Source organism: Kryptolebias marmoratus, linkage group LG10 (assembly GCF_001649575.2).
Source record: "Kryptolebias marmoratus isolate JLee-2015 linkage group LG10, ASM164957v2, whole genome shotgun sequence".
In the NCBI taxonomy this organism is placed as follows: domain Eukaryota; kingdom Metazoa; phylum Chordata; class Actinopteri; order Cyprinodontiformes; family Rivulidae; genus Kryptolebias; species Kryptolebias marmoratus.
Window position 1 is genome coordinate 18398439 of NC_051439.1, and position 19300 is coordinate 18417738.

The 19300-nt window shown below is 34.8% G+C and overlaps 1 protein-coding gene across 2 annotated transcripts in view; it reads left to right on the forward strand.

Moving 5' to 3' along the window:
* LOC108241783 (leucine-rich repeat and fibronectin type-III domain-containing protein 2) overlaps nt 1-19300 on the forward strand; it is a 111082-nt gene that overhangs the window by 20232 nt on the left and 71550 nt on the right. For both annotated transcript variants that reach the window (XM_017426204.3, XM_017426203.3), the window contains exon 2: nt 17152-17276. The gene's annotated coding sequence lies outside the window, so the exon portion shown is untranslated. The remainder of the gene's footprint in view (nt 1-17151; nt 17277-19300) is intronic.

The following is a 19300-nucleotide window of genomic DNA, read 5'->3' on the forward strand; positions in this document are numbered from 1 at the left end:
TTTGTTTTTTTTCTAAGCTGTTTTATTATTTCATGAGTGCTGGCCAGAGGGTTTCACATGGGCTTTCTCTGAGTAGACTTAATCTGAAGTTGTCAAGTTTGTAAAAAAAAAAACAGACAAAAAAATAAATAACAGACACAATAAAAGCTTCAGCTTAAAAATATGTCAGTTTTAGTCCTAAACTATGACTGTGACAGTTTAAAGTGCATTTCAAGGTCATAGATAAATCATAAAAGATAATCGATTCATGCAATAATGTAATTAGGGACAATATGTTTTATCTACATCATAACTGTGGAAATGTGTTTTACATGAGGAGTGCTGTTGTTCTTTCTGAAAAGTGGTGACGTGTGAAACCTGTCACTATAAAAACCATGCTTTTTGGTTGCTTCTTCCTATAAGGTATTTTATATGAGGTATTTTCGTTCTTACCTTATGAAAGGGCCATTTGAATAAAAAAAAAGCTTATTCAATTGGCATACCATCTCTTAGCTGTCCCAATAGCTTTGTATTATACATATTTGAATTGGAAGCTAAAAACCTTTATTAAAAATGTTTTAAAAGTTAAATGCAATTTTGATACCAACCTTGTTTTATTTATTTATTTAAATTGTATATAAGGTAAAATTTGGACAGGGTCTCAGGGGAGAAAGCGATATGCACAAGTTTCTAATATGTAAAAAGGATAATAAAAATATGTTATGAGGATTTTCATTATCTTCTAGTGTTACAGTCCGTAATTATGGACTGACATGGTTGAAGTACACTCTGTTCATATCAAGAGGATAAGAATAGATTAATCATAAAAACAGGGTTAGATATCCAAAAGCACCCCAGTGTTTCATTTAGTCTTATAACAGAATACAATAAAATACAATTTCTCCAGCACTACTTATTTAAATAGATCAGCAGAGATCAGCACTGCAGCATAAGTCTCAAACTAATAATTAATTTAGTTCTGAAGATAAATGCTTAGTGTGTATTTCTTTTTTAAATATGTAACATTGAATGCACCAGCAGCAGTGACTTAATTATTACAATGAAAAAGTCTTAAAAAAACAAATAGATCCTTTGAAAAGTCTTGAATAAATAAAGTTTTAAACTAAGTTTCTACAAGATTCATTCTTTTTAATAATAAGTGTTAACTCACAGTTCATGTCACCATTTTTTATCACCAGAACTAAATTGTCTCTTTAGGTTTTCGCACATTGAATTGAGTTAGCTTTGTGATCTGATAAAATTGTTGACTGTATAAATGTTTCACCTCAGATTGGTGAAAACGACACCATTCACTTCATTCGCACAAATTATACCTGAAATTGCTGTTATCGCCTTGGCTTTCAACCCAAGCACTGTGGTTCAAAGTGCTAAATTTTTCTGAGAAGAGAATCATAATGTTGGTGTCTCTGAATGAATTGAATCTAAGACCTGGTCTCAGTCCATTTGATGTGTTCTTCTCATGAATCCGCCAGACTGCAGCACAAAAATAAAACTCCAGTATTACATCAGCAACTCAGACAGACCCCAGGTGTTTCATCTGTGCTCATCTTAACATTCAAACAAATCAAGTCTTTCCATTTCGTTTGTATACACAATGCAGTATTCTCACTTCCTAATTAATTCAATCACAATATTTTTTATAGAAAATACAGAAACTATTGCAATGACGTACAGCAAGTACTCTATCAAAGAAATCAACAGGAGCACAAGGACAGTTTGTTTTTATCTTTTCTAGTAAGAGCTTTTGGATGTCATAAAAATCTGAAAATTAATCACATTTTAATTCCTTGATTCTTCACCAAAGCTGTATAAACTGCTATGTTTGCTTAAGGATTTTATTGCTATGCCTATTTTAAAATAATTTCAGTTCATTCAAAACATCTTTTCAAAACCAAAATATTAAACCTCACATTGTGCAGAAAAAACAATAAGCAGTCGATTTGCAAAAACTGTTCCTAATAATATTCATCGATACATAAAGTCATATTAAAACAAACTAAAAATATATACTATATACTATATACTAACATATATTATTTATTTGTTACTCACTGAAAACATTTTTTTTTCTTTATCTTTTGACCAATGTGTTTTTTATTTATTTATTTATTTTTTTCACAGTTTAACAGTTTGTCATTCAGAGATAATGGCACAAAAGAGCCCCATTTCTTAATCTGTTGAAGGCTCCGTGGGCATTTAGCACATTGGTTAAGAAGGATGAATACAAGCTGGAAGGGATTGAATTTGAGCCCAGATGGACTTCTACAAAAGTCCACGTTCAGAGGCGGCAGTGATTCTAAACAAACTTTGGTTTGGGTCATTGCTTGCCTGCAGACAGGCAATATGATAGAAGAGCTTCCCTGTGCATTGCTCACACACAATGGAGAGTTAAAAATAGTCTATTTTGCTGGACTGATCTTGAAAAGGCTTCATGTAGCCACACATTTTCTATGGGCACTTAAACGCATAAACACTACATAGCTTTTTCTTTTTTAGTGCAGAATGGGAGACCTCTAGGGCAGACAGTGTGCGTTTTAATCAACTACTGTGTACAGTTTGGTTGGTTTGTGTGCTATATTATAGTCAGCAGATGTCTAATTGAGGTTAAAGAAATTATAGATGAATAATCTAAACCTTGAGGGAAAACACACATCTCAGGACTGGGATTTGTCTTCTAAAAGTAGCTTGTTGGATGTTTTCAGGAGCTCAGTGGTTTATGTTTAATTCAGGAGTGATCTAGTGTTCTTGTGGAAGGCAAGAGTAGTGAAAGAAAGCTTTCAGTTGCTGTTTTATGCTACTATGGATGTCAAGACAAGGATACCAAAGTAGGTTAACTACGGAATCTGTTTCAGACCTTTTTTTGCAATATATATATGTGCATAACTATTTGCTGTAGAAGTGGAAAACATAAATGTAACTACCATAAATCATACTCATCCTCTTTTTTTAAGTTATCTGCAAAAATAGTAAACACATTTAAGACTCACCTTTATCTCCAGACTGTGTAATACTGAAATTGTGGGTTTACTGAGAGTTGTCCACTCCACATGTGGTTCGTAGAGTTTTAGAGGGCTTATTACCATGCCCCACAAGTTTTTTGTTTTGTTGTGGATGCTGTCTCCACCAGGGCTGCCCCTTGTCTCTTATCAGATTTGTGGTATTCAGTATAAAACACTATGACTTGAGACAAAACAGTCTAGTTGATAATTGAAAGATGTCTGGTTTTAAAAAACTCCAAGGTTGCATCTCTTTTTATTTTCAGATTGTGTGGCTTTTTTTACTTTCTTTAAACATGACCTTCAGTGTGACCTGGAGCTGTTTGCAGTGTGGAAAGCGTGTGTCAGATTCTCCAAGTCTGAAGCCACGGTTTTCAACTTGTAAAAGGTGGAATACTTGTGTCAGATTGAGAGTGAGTTTGTCCCTTAAATGCAGAGATAAGTATTATTGTGTCTTTTTTTTACAAGTGATGGCACGATGGAGTTATAATGGCATTACTTTGGTCTGTGGTGATAAAAAAAAGAAAAAGAAGTGAATGAGTCTATCCACAGTCTAATGCTCACCTGTGGTCATGAGATTTGGATCATGACAGAAAGAATGATTTTCTGGTTACAAGCGGCTGAAATGAGCATCCTCTGTGGGGTATCTGGCCTCATCATTAGACATAGGATGAGCTTAGTCATCTGAAAGAATCCCAGAGTAAAGCCACTGCATGTCTGCATCAAAAAGAGTCAGCTGAGGCGGTTCGGGCGTTGACTAGGATACCTTTCAAGCATAATTTCCTTTTGGAAGGTAATCAGGGACATTCTTCTTGTAGAAGAGTCCAGGGCAGACCCAGAACTTTCTGAGTGAACTATATATCCCTTCTGGCCAACAAAAATCTTTGGATTCCTCGAGAGGAACTAGAAGGCGTTGCAGAAGGGAGAGATATCTGACCTAAAATTACTCATTCTTGAATAAGAAGATGAAAATAGATGGATGGAATGATAAGGAAATTTGGGGTTAATTTGCTTTTCATAATTATAAAAATATTAAAGATTGGACCCAAAAAATTATCACTTAAATATTAGTGGTTATAGTTGATCTAGTTTCTAATAAAAGTCATTTGAATTATTTCTTCAGGCATTTAAAAATTAAATGCTGCATTTGTCACAGCCTTTCAGTCAGAGCTGAAGGCTAAGTGCACAGTGCACAATGCTCACTCAGAAGATATTCACAAATCAAACGACCTGTCAGAGGAAATTTCACAAACTCACAGATGCAGCTAACTTTGTATACAGCTGACGTACATTAGATTTGAAAGACGGCTGAAAGAAAAATGTTCTTGCTTTTTCTTTCTGTGACGACATTCACATAAGTGTTCTGACTCACTTTAGGTGGAAGGTGATAAAAAAAATTTCACAAATAAAATCACGCCAGGGCAGAATGGTTTCAGAACACCTTACAGCAAGAAGGTTGCAGCTTCAGCTCCCCTTCTTTCTGTGTTTACATGTTCATATGTGGGCTTTCTCCAGGTACCTCAGTTTCCTCCCACAAACCAAAAACATGCATGTTAGGTGATTTGGCAACTCTAAATTGTCCCTCTGTGTGAGTGAGAATGTGAAGAGTTGTTTGTCCTGTTTGTCTCTATGTGGCCCTGTGATGGACAGCGACCTGTCCAGGGTGTCCACCACCTCTAGCACAATAACAGCTGGAGACAGGCACCAGCCAGGAAAGGAAAAAGCAGGTACAGAAAATGAATGGATGGATAGAAATCTTGGCAGGCACTGTTTGAAAGACAGAAAAAAACCCCAGAAACATTTCATTTTCACAATACTGCTGAACTGTGCAGCTGCATACAAATCTGAATCATATCAAAACATCTCCAAGATAATAATAATAATAATAATAAATCCAATTTTAAGATATCAGATAAGCAATTAATGCTCTAAATGTAAATAATCAATAAACACAAAAATAAATCACAAAAAATGAACTGCCAAACATATTCACTAAGTTTAAACCAGCTAATCATTATAAAATTACTGACTGGTGTTTAACTTATTTATTCACTACTGAAGTCTTAATATCTCATTGACATGCTAAACCAGCCTATCAGGTCTTGAAGTGCTGTTTCCTGCATAGTGATGGACCAGAAGATAGAAATAAACTGACCTCACTGTTCATTCAAAATGCTGCTGAATGTGTTTGTATGAGCTAAAATTATTGCAGCCATTGTGGCTATTTGATCATTTATGTGATAAAACCATCTTCAGATATTTGCAGTGCTGTGTAAATTTTAGAAAGGTGTGAAAAATGAACTCATCACATCTTTTATTGAATAAAAAAATAAAATAAGACAAAAAAAACTAGCAACGACAAGATATTCTGGTGCAGTAATTCAATTTCCTGACCTATCTAAGTGTTAGTACACACCCATCAAATCTGATTTGCCACATCTCGGTTGTCATGTACAGTCATGGATTCTTGCTGATTGAATATTAACCAATTTTCTAGCTCGTTAGCAACACAGTATTTTTTTCACACTGTGGGCTCCTAACTTCTAGATTTTTATGATTTTTTAGCTTTGAAGTGTTTCAGTAACTTATCTGTGAACTTTGCTTTCAAAACAACAACCTTTCTCAACTTAACTCAACTTGAGGTTTTGTATACATTTCTAAATATCAGTGCACTTTGATGTAGAACAAAATGTGTCTGAAACAGACAACAATAGTAAGAACCCCCCCCCCCCACACACACACACACACACACACACACACACACACACCTCTTTATTATTTTTTACCTATTTTTGTTGTTGTTGTTTTCTTTTTTTGTTGTTGTTTTAATGAGTCCTGCCTACAACTCGGTCAGAAAAAAGCTAAAGATAATGTTAGCCAGCAAGAGAGAAAAACTTTTTTTCTATCTCTGAATGGAGAAAGAAATTTTTGTCAATGAAAGGAGCAATCATAATGAAAGAAGTGTTATCAGTCCGTCTATAATCTTAGCATGAGGAAAAAATTATTTATTTTACAGCCAGAAATTGTTTTATTGTAAAGCTTAGCGATAAGATGAGCAAATTAGCCACAAGGTTTCATGTTTGTTCAAACTGCTGCTATTTTGGGGGGTATAGTCAGCTATATCAATACATGTACTGGTTTGCTTCCTAAGATGAACTGCTAACATTGTTTTTAGGTCCCACTCACACAGATACAGTATTCCACCCAGAGTGTCTGTAGTGATTTTAGTTATCAGTTTTGCTGATAAGAACTCAAGTGGTAGATATGAGAAAAAAAAAGAAACATATAACCAAGTTTTCTAGCAACTTTAACATCTGTTTTAGAAGATGTTTTTACCAGGTCGAGCTAGATTTTACTGTACAAGAAAATGCAAATTCGATACCTCTGATGTTTTTAATAGCCAGGTTGTGAGAGTAAGGTGTCTGCCCCTTTTCCCACACAGCTAATGCAGAGCTGCTGTGTGTTGTCGAGGCCATGCTAATGAGCTAGAACTTGACTTATAATAATGGTTGAATTTAGAAAAAAAACTAACACAAGTGAAAAAGTTTAACTGCAGACAGTCATTATAGTAGGCCAAGTGATTTGCTGCAGACTCGAAGGTCTTTGCGTTCGGACACAGCCTAGGAAATGTGTCATTTATCAAACTGTTGTTTCCACAGTAATGAGAATCATGTAGGAAGGTTTGTAGGCTCAGAACGCCATGATTTCAAAGGCGGTTGTCAAGGGCACTGAGTGTCGGTAGACTAAATCAGGCGAAAGGTGGCACCTTGGGCAAGCTTTGAAAAAGGTTTTAGCTGATAAAAATGATGGAGCGGATAAAACTTTATTATTTTAAAATATCATTATTAATAAAGGAAATATTCAGTTCAATTGAGCTGACTAGAATACTTAATATTTATAATAATCATAACTGTTTGGCAAAAAATTCAGGAAAAATAAAAGATGACAGTCAAGGGGTTGGGGGTTGTTGTTGTTTTGTTGTATTTTGTCATTGCTCTTAGTTTTGTCTTAGTTCAGTTTTTGTGCCTTGTCTTTGTACTCCGGTCATTATTCACTTCTCCTCAGTCAGTCACTTGTTTTCCCGTCACGCCCATCTCCACCTGCTCCTCGTTAGTTATCACTCACCTGTGCCCACTTCACCTAATCACCCTCTGTCTTTAAAACCTGGTCATCTCCTCGCTGGTGAGTTTGCCATTTTTTCCCCTTGCTGTCTGGTTCTGCTCATGTCTCCTGCTTGTGTCTGTTCAGTCTTTGGCTTTAGTTTGTTTTGTATTTTGTTTTCATTGTGCTGCCTCTTCAGCCTTTTGGTTTTGTTCTTTTACTTTTATTCATAATAATTAGCTTTCCTTTAAAGCTCTCAGCATGAGTCTGTGCATTGGGTTCGCCACAATCTCCAACACACCTGACGTTCTTATCCTAATTCCTAAACGCTAAAGGCTTTAAACTTAAAAAAAGGAATTGGAGTTACCTCTGTTCTCTTTAAAATAATCAAGAAAGTCCAATTTCTTTTCTATTTATGCATTTAGAATCATTCTGCAGCTTAACATTGATCAATAGCAAAATTAGCATCAGAATGTTTTTGTCATTGTATATGAATACAGTGGAATTAGTTTTGACATTTGATCAAGACATTTCAACATAAAAAAGACATACTACATATAAAAAGCACAAGACATCCATTAGGATTGAAAAAGCAATAAATGTATTTGAAATATATCTGGTATTTAAATTGCAGCATAATGGCTGGCAGTAAACAGTATGCATGTTTTTGTTTATTTAGTGGTAAGTCTGTATCTCTGCACTTGATGCTGTTTACTGCTGAGTGTTATAGGCAGCAGCTTAGGTTGTCGCCAAAGGCTTCGTGCTGCAGCCATTTTTATGATTCTTATAATGCTTTTGAAATAAATACATTTTAAGAATTAGAAGGATATGTTAGACTGAGGGCCAGCTTTTCACAAAATCTAATTCTAGAACAACAAAAATATTATGGCACCTGCTATGAGCTGGCATAGCAGGAAAAACAAAATAGCAGCAGAATAAGAAAAAATATATTTGATGTACCATTGTGTTTAAGACTGGATGATAAGTCTGAGATATGAAATAGGAAATATAGGCCAAGTGCAATTTTATTTTACATGTTTCATCATATGTTGAACATTTTATTTTGCTACATTAGGAAGGCAATTCCAAAAGAAGTATGACTGACAGAAGATTTGCTGCACATGCTCTTACACAAATGTAAGAATGATAGAATGAGCTTAAACTGTGTAAATAAATTAACAATTTAGAATGTTTTTCCAAAATGGAAAAGTAAATCATTGATCAATCATTTAAGTGATGTAGATCAAATTTAGTTCCCATATTCCCATGGTGTCTGGTAAAGGCTAAACATTTTAACAGAGGGAAATGTAGCAACAGATGCTGTTCATGTGGGAGGCATACTTATGGCTTGCCAAATAATCTTACACTCCAGTGAGTGAGAAGTAAGAGGAAGGCATCTTGCCGAGTGGCTTTTGAAAGCAACTGCATGCCTGGAACTTGTGTTGAAATAATCTTGTGTATAATTTAATAAAGTGGTGCTTATGAGTGTTTCAAAGTGTGCTCAGGGTTCTAAGAAACGTAGGATGTTGATGAATTTTGACTGCTTAAACTTAGTGAGGGAACATTTTTGATTTAGGTTAGTATTTTGAAGAGCAGATTTGTATTTCCTGCTTAGACTTTTAGATAAAAAGTGAAAAGAAGAATAAGAACACTCACAGACATGCAGATGTCCACTCATTTCTATGAGATAGACCACCATTTTTAATCCCTGGCCTGAACAGCCAACCATATAAGGAATGCCTATATATACTACACTGCCAAAAACCCAGAAGAGACAAGCAGTGTGCAGAGGCAGGCCAATAATGTGATGGACACTCACTGCTGGACTCTGTTAGCTTTGTATAGATTTTAAAGGAAAAAGCAGACAATAAAGGCAAAAAACCCCAGTAATGTTGTCACTGACTGGAAACCTTTTACTTTACTTGGCAGAGTGTAGAAAGACACTTTTTATTGTTACCACCTTGTGGGTTAAAAAAATTTCCCACAGCCTTGTGTGACTTCAGATGAAGAGCCAATTGGACAAAGGCCAAATCCCATTTTCTTATTGTTAACATTATCTCTACACTTTGGCTGTTAATGGGAAGTCACAGAGAATTGTGGTAACATACATGTATTCCACTAGGAAATAGAATACTACCTCAACACCATATCTATCTCAGCACCCATTACAGCAAATATTACTGCAAATATTTTGCATTATAGTTTTTAAAAGCTCTGTATTTACTGTCTACACATACCCACAATAAATCATTTTTTAAATATACATTTGGAAAGTGTTTTTAAAATAAAAATGTGTATGAGAAGGTACAAATGCAGTAAAAAAAATCTCCATTTTAAAAATATCTGAAGTTGTGTGGACTAGGCTGAGAAGATAATATGGTAAAGATGGTTACTGAAAAGCACTTCAATAAATTTATTATCCAATTACTTGCTATATTTTGGCCATCCACTGACAAACATCAAACAAACCTCAAAACGCAAACGCAAAACAATTATCAGATAACAATGATACAGTAATGGTATAAGGACTTTTTGTGAAGTGGTATGGACTTTTTTATATTATCTGCAGAGAAAAGAGGTCAGTATCTTAGAAAATGTGTCACTACAACTGACCTCCTTGCCGTAAAAGGTTGGGCGGTATTTAAATCTCCTTGAGCTGCTTAGTGTGTTAAAGTGCATCACCTCGTCGGCTTCATGTGTGTTACTGGAAGAAGGTACAATGTGGAAGAAACAAAGTGAGAGAAGTAAGAGTTTGTAAAAAAAAAGCAACTCATTTTTTTTTATGTATAATGCATGACACTTCAAAGGAAGTTCATTAATTTCAGATGAGAGAACCCTTTCTGGTTGCTTTGCATTGTTGCAGATGGCCTGAATTAGGGTGACAGTGCTGCATGCGTGCAGTTACACCAGAACACTTTGTCTCCAATAATATGTGTGAAAAGCAGATCAGTGATAAACTTTTTTTTTTTTTTCCTCCACACACATTTCAGTTAGTGTGGTTCAGCGGTGACCCACATCAGAATTACATGCAGGTGGTTAGCAGCATAAATCTATTATAGATTAAACATGTTGTAAGTACAGAGTAAAGCACTGTGTGCTTTTGGCCTCTAACATACCAGTATGCCTCAGGCTTTGGGTTAGCATTTTTGTGTTTTTGAAATTCAGACGGTGGGAAATACTATCTAAAAAACACACTGCAGCTACATTAAAAGCATATTTTTAGCTGGTACTGCTTTGCTGACATAAAGACTCTAAGCAATTTACAAGTGTTCAGCATAAAGGTATTGGAAACCTTAAGATTTGACTGTTTCTTGTACAGCATTTTCCACCATTAGAAAAACCAATCTCAAGATTCACAGAATCATGAGAAAGATTTAAATGAATGGGTTTCAGAGCGTAGCAGTACTGTTGCCACTTTTGGTCTTGAAAGCCACTAAAACACCTACAGGGGAGCATTTGAGCAGTTTTGATAGGCATGCCTGAGGCCACTCTAACTGTGTTAGCAGTAGCACTTCACAAGCCTTATAGATGTCATCATCTTTAGCAATAGTAATAAACTGAATATACATCTAGGCAGCACTTCTTTGGCTTATTTTTGTTGCTTAAGTGTGACATTAAAACTAATGTAAATGAATAAGCTTGCAAAAGGAACCATCTAAGAACTGTGATACAAATATGTTGCAGAACAGCTTTTTCAGTGACAAAAGAGAACCAAACTGTGGAGCTCGTATTGTTATAAACTGACGAAATGTCTGCGTTAGATTATGTTAGCACCCAGAATGACATGGTGCCACATGTGATTAAATATAAATAAATAACAACAGCATCACTTGCAACCCCATCTGGAATAGCTCCATGACATTCTCCATCTACAGAAAGAAATATCAGATTGCAACTGACCTCAGCTCTGCTGCTTGAAATCCCACTGCTGCCATAAGAGGCTTTACTACAGACTAGAGGCGGGTGAATAGGGATAATTTAATGAAACATTAGACAAGAGCACTCCACAGTCCTTTTAACAAATTGCTTCTTTCACTGCCAAGCTTGCCTCAGCTTTGGTTGCCCAAAGGAAAAACTGAGTTAAAACAGGAGAAAGGAAATAAGAAGTGCAGCTTTTCACCTCTAGCATTAGGGTGTTGGGCGTTACGATGACCCCAAGTTATAGAAATTTAAAAGATGAAGCTGTTGGTTGGTGAGCCTTTGTTAAAAAATCCACTTGTAGAATTATAAGAACTTTTTACAGGATACAGAATGGATGAAGCACAATGGCAAGCAGTTGACTTCTGCCCAGTGAGAGATAAAGGCTCACTTTATTCACTGCTAACTACTGCCATAAACAGCTGGCTTCTGCCTCTTTACTGTTGTTGCTAGGTTGGAGAAAGACACTAGCAGGTCTCAGAGAAACATTTTCAAAATGTCCCAAAGTAGATTCACCCCTCATTGCCTTTGTACTCTTCTTAAGCTTGGACTTTAAAGCAGGTTGGCGTAAAGCCTTGAATTAGCTTAATGAGATTGCAGGCGCATGACTTAGTTTTCACGTGTAGAGAGTCTCCAGCAGATACCTGGTCCCAATATGGCAATACTGTGATTATTTAAGTATTTTAACTTTTGTAGAAGCATGTTAATTACTCAGTAATTTCATCCAAGAATGTTAAAGCAGAAAAGCATCTAAAATATACAGTCTAAGACAAAGGGGTGGATTTGTCTGTAAGTAGTCTATCAAATTCAGTACCCAGCATTTTATGACAAAAATACAATACAATACACACCCGGACATGACATTGAACTCTTAAATTGGCTCGACTGTAGTACTGTGCTTTTCAATGGATGATTTTGGTTTAGAGTGTAAAATAATTAGTAAAAAAAAAAAGTTATAAATGCTGTAGACTTAGGAATATTGATTTTAAAAAGGCACCAATTCAGTCATATAAAATGTCACAAAGTGGCTTTTTTTTCTTATGTCAGAAGTTTCGAAAAAGTCTTTCCTTGAACTATTAGTGTTCTAAAACTGGAGTGGAAGAAAAAATAACAGCTGCTTTTATCATGACACAGAACCAGTTAACAGGTGATAAACAAAAATGATGCCAGTCCATTCCATTATTGTTTAGAAGATGATTCAGCAGCACTTATTCAATTAAAGAGCCTCATTATTGCGCACTTGTATTTTATATCTTGTTTATACCTCCTGATTGGGAGTGTAAACACTTATTGTAGTGACTGAACGTTGAGTAGAGGGTAGTCTTGCATATCTTTTAATAACTGCTGTGGGTAATAATTAAGAAAAAAAAAAAGAATGAATTTCTCTCAGACAACTGTCACTTCAAGGAGGCATCTGATAACTTGGCGTATATGTGTGCTTGTATTTGCCCGTCTGTTTTTCAGCCTTTCATCTTGATCAAACCGAGATGCCGTTTGACCATTTCTCTAATGCCCCTTTTCCAGTTTTTTTCTCCATATGTGTGTTATAACACTGCAAAATTAAGAGCTGTGGCTTTTTATGCATGAGACAGCTGTGTACATTCTTTAATCTCAAGGTTTTTTACTTATGGTACAAGGGAATTTACTCTTTATGAACTTGCATTGGAATTACATGCACATCACTTGTTGCAAATCAGACTCTTTTTAGTGTTTACTTCATTATACCTTGTATATTTATAGTTTGGGGACATTTTCCTATAATATTCTTTAACTGTGTACATGTGAAAGTGTATAAAAATGTTATCTGTTATCTAATTTTAAAATTAATTGTTAATTTGAACATTTTTGAGCAGTTTTCTTTATTTTTATGTCTGTACTGATGGTCTTTCAATTAATATTTGTTGACATACCTTAATCATTATTTTGAACATGTGAATCTTCCTTTTACTGGTCTTTCTTTGAAGAAGCAAAATAAAGCATATGGTATTCATTTTATTATATATTTTATTCATTCTTTCTTGCAATAAAGTAAAATTTAGGTATATTAATGTTCTTATAACTTTTGTTTGAGCTTTGGTCATTAAGGGGATGCTACTCTACCAGGAGAGGTCTTGAGCTGAATGACAATTAAGATATTTAATATTTTTATCTGAATATTCTGGCTTTGCTTTTTTGTCTCTAGGGAGACATCATCTTCCAGAAAACAGGCAAGGTGTCTTTGCTTTTGTATTCACTGAATGTTTTACAGTTGCTTTGTGAAATAAATAGATAAAAATTCAGCTAAATGGTGGAATGAGACATTCAGCAGCCACAGTTAGCACAGCAACAGAAAGGTTTGATTGAGAAATTTCTGACGAGTCAAACAGCTGTCTCATGCAAAAATGCCAAGGTGTAAAAATAAATAAATAAAATAAAGTTTTCACAAACTGCTAAGAAAGTTCAGTTTGTTTTAGAAAGCAGATATTTACTCTGTTTTTGGTTCTACACTGAGCAGCTATTAGCTACTCAAGCACATAAAGAAAAGAAAAAAAAAAAACATTTTAAAACATTACCAAGAACACTTGGCAATAGGCCTTTAAATTATTACTGATTTATTTTTTATTTTTTTGTATATTGAGTTCCTTCTGGTCTTTAGTTTTATACCTCTGACATGACCTGACAAATCTTTCTCAGCTTATGGAAATGCTTGAAGGTCTGACATATGCTTTGGGCTCATACACACTAGCCACAGATGTCTCCAAAGTGTGATCCAAATGAGTCCACAGGCTTTTTGTCAGGTAATGCTGACGAGCAGAACATGAAAATCACATTAAACCCTGCATGAGTCATCCTCCATGTGCATGGGAGGCTGTGTAGAAGTATTAGTCTTCTCATAGCAGCAGTTTGTGACATAACTGATCACTAACATCCAGCAATGCAGTAAAACCATAAGCTGGTATATCACTTTCAGTCAGAAACACGAGTGCTGAGACAGTCAGGGACAAGTAATATTCACTCTGAATAATCTGAGTCTCTCACCATTTTATTAAATATTTTAGGAGCTCTGATCATTCACCAACATTTCATCATGTGCTCAGTCATTGTTTTTGCTCGAGCTCACTTTTGCAGCCTTTTTTCAGTCGGCTCGAAAACAATTTGACGTCAGTGGATTGTGAGAAAAGGCAAGAGCGAGGCTCAGATCCGCTTCTTTACACCTGAGGACTTTTGCGTCAGTGTTTCACAGTCACACAATGGTTTGTTAGACTGTCTTTGGTGAGAGTGCAAAAAAATATTTATATATCTTTTGAGACTCTAATACCAAACAGAGATTTTTTTATTGTTGTTTAATATTTTATAGTCTTTGCTTGAGATGGATGTAGTTGTTTCAGCTCTCAGGGGAATACAGTAATTGTTCCCCTGTGGGTCCCACCTATTGTACATTAACCAAACTATAAATGTATTTAATGTTTTCACATTTAGCAAACAAGAAAAGGGCTAACAGGTGCCATAAGAAGATTACCAGAAAGGTAAACCTGCTCAGTGACAGAGCTTACCTCGCCTGAGTGCCAAGTATTTGTTTGATTTGTAAACAACTAATCCATGCTGCTAAAAGATTACACATTTGAGACTGTTAGACGTGCAGTCAAACTAAAAGCTTGTATGAGTGGGTCCTAAAGCTTGAAACACCAAGGGGGGTGTTTAGGTGGTCATCATTCATCAGATTATGTTTAATGGAATACCTTATGCCTTAATTGTTAAAAGAAATTCAAAAATAGTCACAAATATTTAAAAATATTGAGGCTTTTGTGTTGCTCCTTTTTAATTGGCCTATTAGCAAGAATTTCATACTTCAACCAACAATAAATATGTCACAAATCTGCCACTTTTATGGATTTCAAGCTAAAAAGTTTCAGAACAGAATTATTTTATTTTTCCTCCAAGGATCCAAAATATTTTGTATTTTATAAAAGTCTATGGACATTTTTATGAGTTAATCTTCTTTTTTTTTTTTTGAAAATCCTAACTTAAAGATGTGGGGATGATTTTTAACAACATATTTTACTTTCAGTGTTCAACAGTGGAAACGTGTGGTGGCAAATTTATTTATATAGCTCAAATAAACATCTATCTATCTATCTATCTATCTATCTATCTATCTATCTATCTATCTATCTATCTATCTATCTATCTATCTATCTATCTATCTATCTATCTATCTATCTATCTATCTATCTATCTATCTATCTATCTATCTATCTATCTATCTATCTATCTATCTATCTATCTAATCAGTAAATGAACAGGCATTTTTTGGTAATAGAATAAATCATGCTTTTAAAATGTTTATTAAGGTGGCAATGAAAAGTATAAGTATAAGGATACGTCTTTGGGAGTAAACTATTAATAAGAAGTTGAAAAGAGTTAGAGCAACCCCACCAATATATCAGCTAACTTATTTTTTTCAAATGAAATTGCAGAACTATATCCTGAAAGAAAAAAAAAACAGAGATGAGGCTCCAAAAGGACAGTGGAGGGACAGGCAATAGAGTAGAAAATATTAGACAGAGCAGGGGGTGAACTCAAGCTGATGTGTTTATTCACCACTGCGGGTTCCCAGCAGAAATTTCGGAAGCCGATTGCATTTCAAGTCCCGAATGCAAAAAGTCTCACAGCCTGTCACCTCGCATAAAAGTCTGGGCAGATCAAGCCCACTATCACATCTAGTCTCACTTATTTATTTATTTTTTTGCAGACTAAAGACCCTGTAAAATGTAATATTTAACATATTTCCTAAATATGTTTAATAATGGTTAATAATGCTTCTGCATTATTGTTACATCTGAACAATAGAACCTAGTAATTTAGGTCTTATTGTAATAATTATAGTGATTTGTGAATTGTGCTGTCTATTATCACAACTTAGGGTAGGTGTATTGCACATTTAAAACTATCCATTCTGCAAAGCTTTACAGAATGATGCATTACAGTGCAAATAAATGCTGACTTGTGTTAATCAGTGACGGTTTCGAACATATACCTTTACTTGTTAGGTTTTCATTGTCTGGGAGCTGTACAAGCATTGGGCAGCAGAGAGACATAGAACACATGAATAGTTTCTTTTTAATCAAAAATAAGTGGTTCAAGTTACACTTGAAAAGGCAGCCTAATAACTGGAAATGGTTAGGTTGAATGTTAAAGTGAAAGTTAAAAGTAGGTGAGGATTTTTAAAATAATTGCAATATTTATCATTTTAAAAATAATAGCAGTTTTGACATTAAAACAGACTCAAGTTTTTTTAGTGAATCACCTATTTTATCTAGTTTTGTAGTAAGTAAATTGGAACTAAAATCCAATCTGACCGCTTCTTTTTTGTTTTTAGCTGGAAGAAAAAAGCTAAACATCTATGTTAAATGATCAAATCTAAAAAAAACAAAAACAAAAAAAAAACATCTCATACATGTGTGGATTTTCTGCAGGCATTCAGGTTTTTCCCACAGTCGAAAGCATATATAGTTTCATGGTCTTATCAATTCACAGCTCCAAATACATGAAATTTCAAACTGTATGAAAAAAAGAAAGATTATGTAGATAAATAAAACTTTCAAATAAAGGAACGAAAGAAAGAAAGAGTCAAAAATGTCACCGTTGTGTTGTCTAGCACATGCTCAGTAGGCTGCTACGTCAGTATTTCCTTTACATTCTCTGTTTGTGACATAGACAACATACACTAAAAATGGAGTTTTAAAAGAACCTTTTGACTTTGCAGTGTTTTTAAAACTGTTTTTCTCCTGAACTGTCATGTGCCTATTCTTAGAGAAAAACCTTTTAAACCTACCACATTTTTCAAATGTGGAAAATCCGTTGACTCTGACCTCGTGTTAAAAATGTTTCAAAATGATATGGGGAATTTGCTAAATGTGTTTTTACATATGTTGTATTTAGCATATTTTTGAGTGTTGATGTGTTTTTGTATTGTGTTGACGGGAGATGTAAATGCAACAGAAAAGATAGTTTTTTTACAAAGAGTGGATTTGGCCTATATTGACCTTAAAACTGAATGTGTGTTTTGTTTGTTTGGAAGCCACACAAATGTCATAGACTATTATCCTTTCTAATTCTTTCTGCTTCCCTGTTTTTCCGTATTGTTGTTCTGCAGATGAAGGAGTAAACGGATGAGGTGGAGGACTTCTTCCTCAGCACGAACACACACAGACATAGCAGCCTACTATCAGGGGAGGAGGAAGACTTGGGATTGTTTGTTGCCCACAGGAGGAATTCAAGGTCAGTGAACAAAGTCTAGTTTTGTGTAAACAGAGAGGCAGAATCTGCCTTTCTCTTGACTGTTAGTATAAAGTATTAAAAAGATAAGATCTAGGGAACAGGCTCCATCACGTACATGAACAAATACAGGAGGATAAATGTGAGATTTCTCTAGATTCTTTTCTCTCCTTTTATCCTGTTCCTACTCTACTCCTCATCATTTCTTTTATGTTCCAATTTCACAGCTTTCTTTTACATTTAATTTAATTTTTTTCTTAGCTATAACAAAATGACATGTGTGTCAATTTACAAATCAAAACCAGGTGAACAGCAAAAACAGGAAGAAAACATTCCCAAAAGACACAAAGTAAATATTTATAAAACAAAACAGGAAACCAGGCTCAAAAGAACAGATCAATACAAAACAATGAGGAATAAAATAACCTACACCATGATAAATTTTGCAGTCTCATAAACTAAACTGCAACACAAAACAATTAATAAAAATAAGCTAACCAAAGCACAAAATAAACACACTGTGTAAAAATGTCTACAAAAAATGATGCACAAACAGGAAAAAAAAAGAAAAAAAAAAACAAGTTCAAACATGTATCACACTGAGAGAAACGTTTGTGCAAGTTTAACAGACTGCAGATTGAAATAATTTTGGCAGTATTGCAGAATATGAAAAACTCTGTATCTTAACATTTCCCAAAATATTGTTCATCTGTCTTTTTTGTCTTTCTTTCTCGTCTTGTGTTTCCTTGATTTTGCTTTAATTCTTTGAGTCTTATGTGGCATGGTTTGCTTTCTTGTTTATTGAAAGCATTTAAATACCTCTCTCCTTTCTGTCTTTTCTTTCTTGTTCTTTCTATCCTGTATCCCCCTGTAACATTTCTTATATCCAAATAAAATCACTTATCAACTCTCCAAAACAAACACTATAATGTCCAAGGATTTTTTCCCCCTATGAAGTACACACACTGAGAAGAATTAGGATTTTAATTGCTTCCCTATAGATCTCTGCCTCACTGAAAAACTGGGTTAATTGCATTAGTGGAGAGACACTTAGATTCAGTGCTGCCAGCTTCAGTTACTGCAGTGAGCATGCTACAGAGTCGCATGTTATTCTGTCTTTGCTATTAAACAACAGTGATAACTGAGGTGTCTGGTTGTTTTCTGTGAACGATGACATGAGATTCAAAAAGCGTTTAAAGTGCCAGTCATGACAAGATCATGCCTGCTGAGCATTTCCTCACCTGTCATCATCACCGGAGTACCAGGCGCTGCAGGTTCATCACAACAGGACACAGGTGCTCTGAGATAAATGATAAAAACAACATTAAAAACTCCACTTCTTTTTATTTTTATTTTTTTTCTCTGATTCCTCCTTCTCCTTATTTATTTCAAGACGAGTTAAGCAGATATATATTACATAAACTATAAACTATAGAGTCCTAAAAGGCATAGCTGTTGAATAAACTATTCCCTGTATTTTTCTCTTTTTTACTTCACCACTAGTTATGAATTTATTTTATTTATTTTGTGATTTCTCCTTTATTTTAAGAAGTCTTATCCTCTTTTTTTAAACTTTTATTGTTACCTTCCATGCCTTATACATGTATTGCTTATTTCCTTCTTGCTGCTTCTTAAAAGAATACATCAGTCCAGTGATGACAGCAGTCTTAGTTTTTAAAGTTGAAAATAATCATGAAATTAAGCCAACAGCAGGGCCCATTCAAGAGTTTTCCACCAATTAAAACACCTTATACTCTGTGATTTCCAAAAGCAAATGCTATATTAGGTATGTTTACATCTTATTCTTTGTGCATTAATTCAGGTTTATACTGTGTGATCTGTGTGTGGTGGTCTGTGATTGTTCAGTATGACAGATGATTTTGCTCTTTCACAACCACAGATAACCTACGTCAAACGTCAAGCGGTTTCATAAATTTTCTGATCAGGCGTGCAGCGTTGCAACAGTTGTCCACAATCAACCAATAAGAATACATCAAGAAAGTGACACAATATAAACGAGACAATAA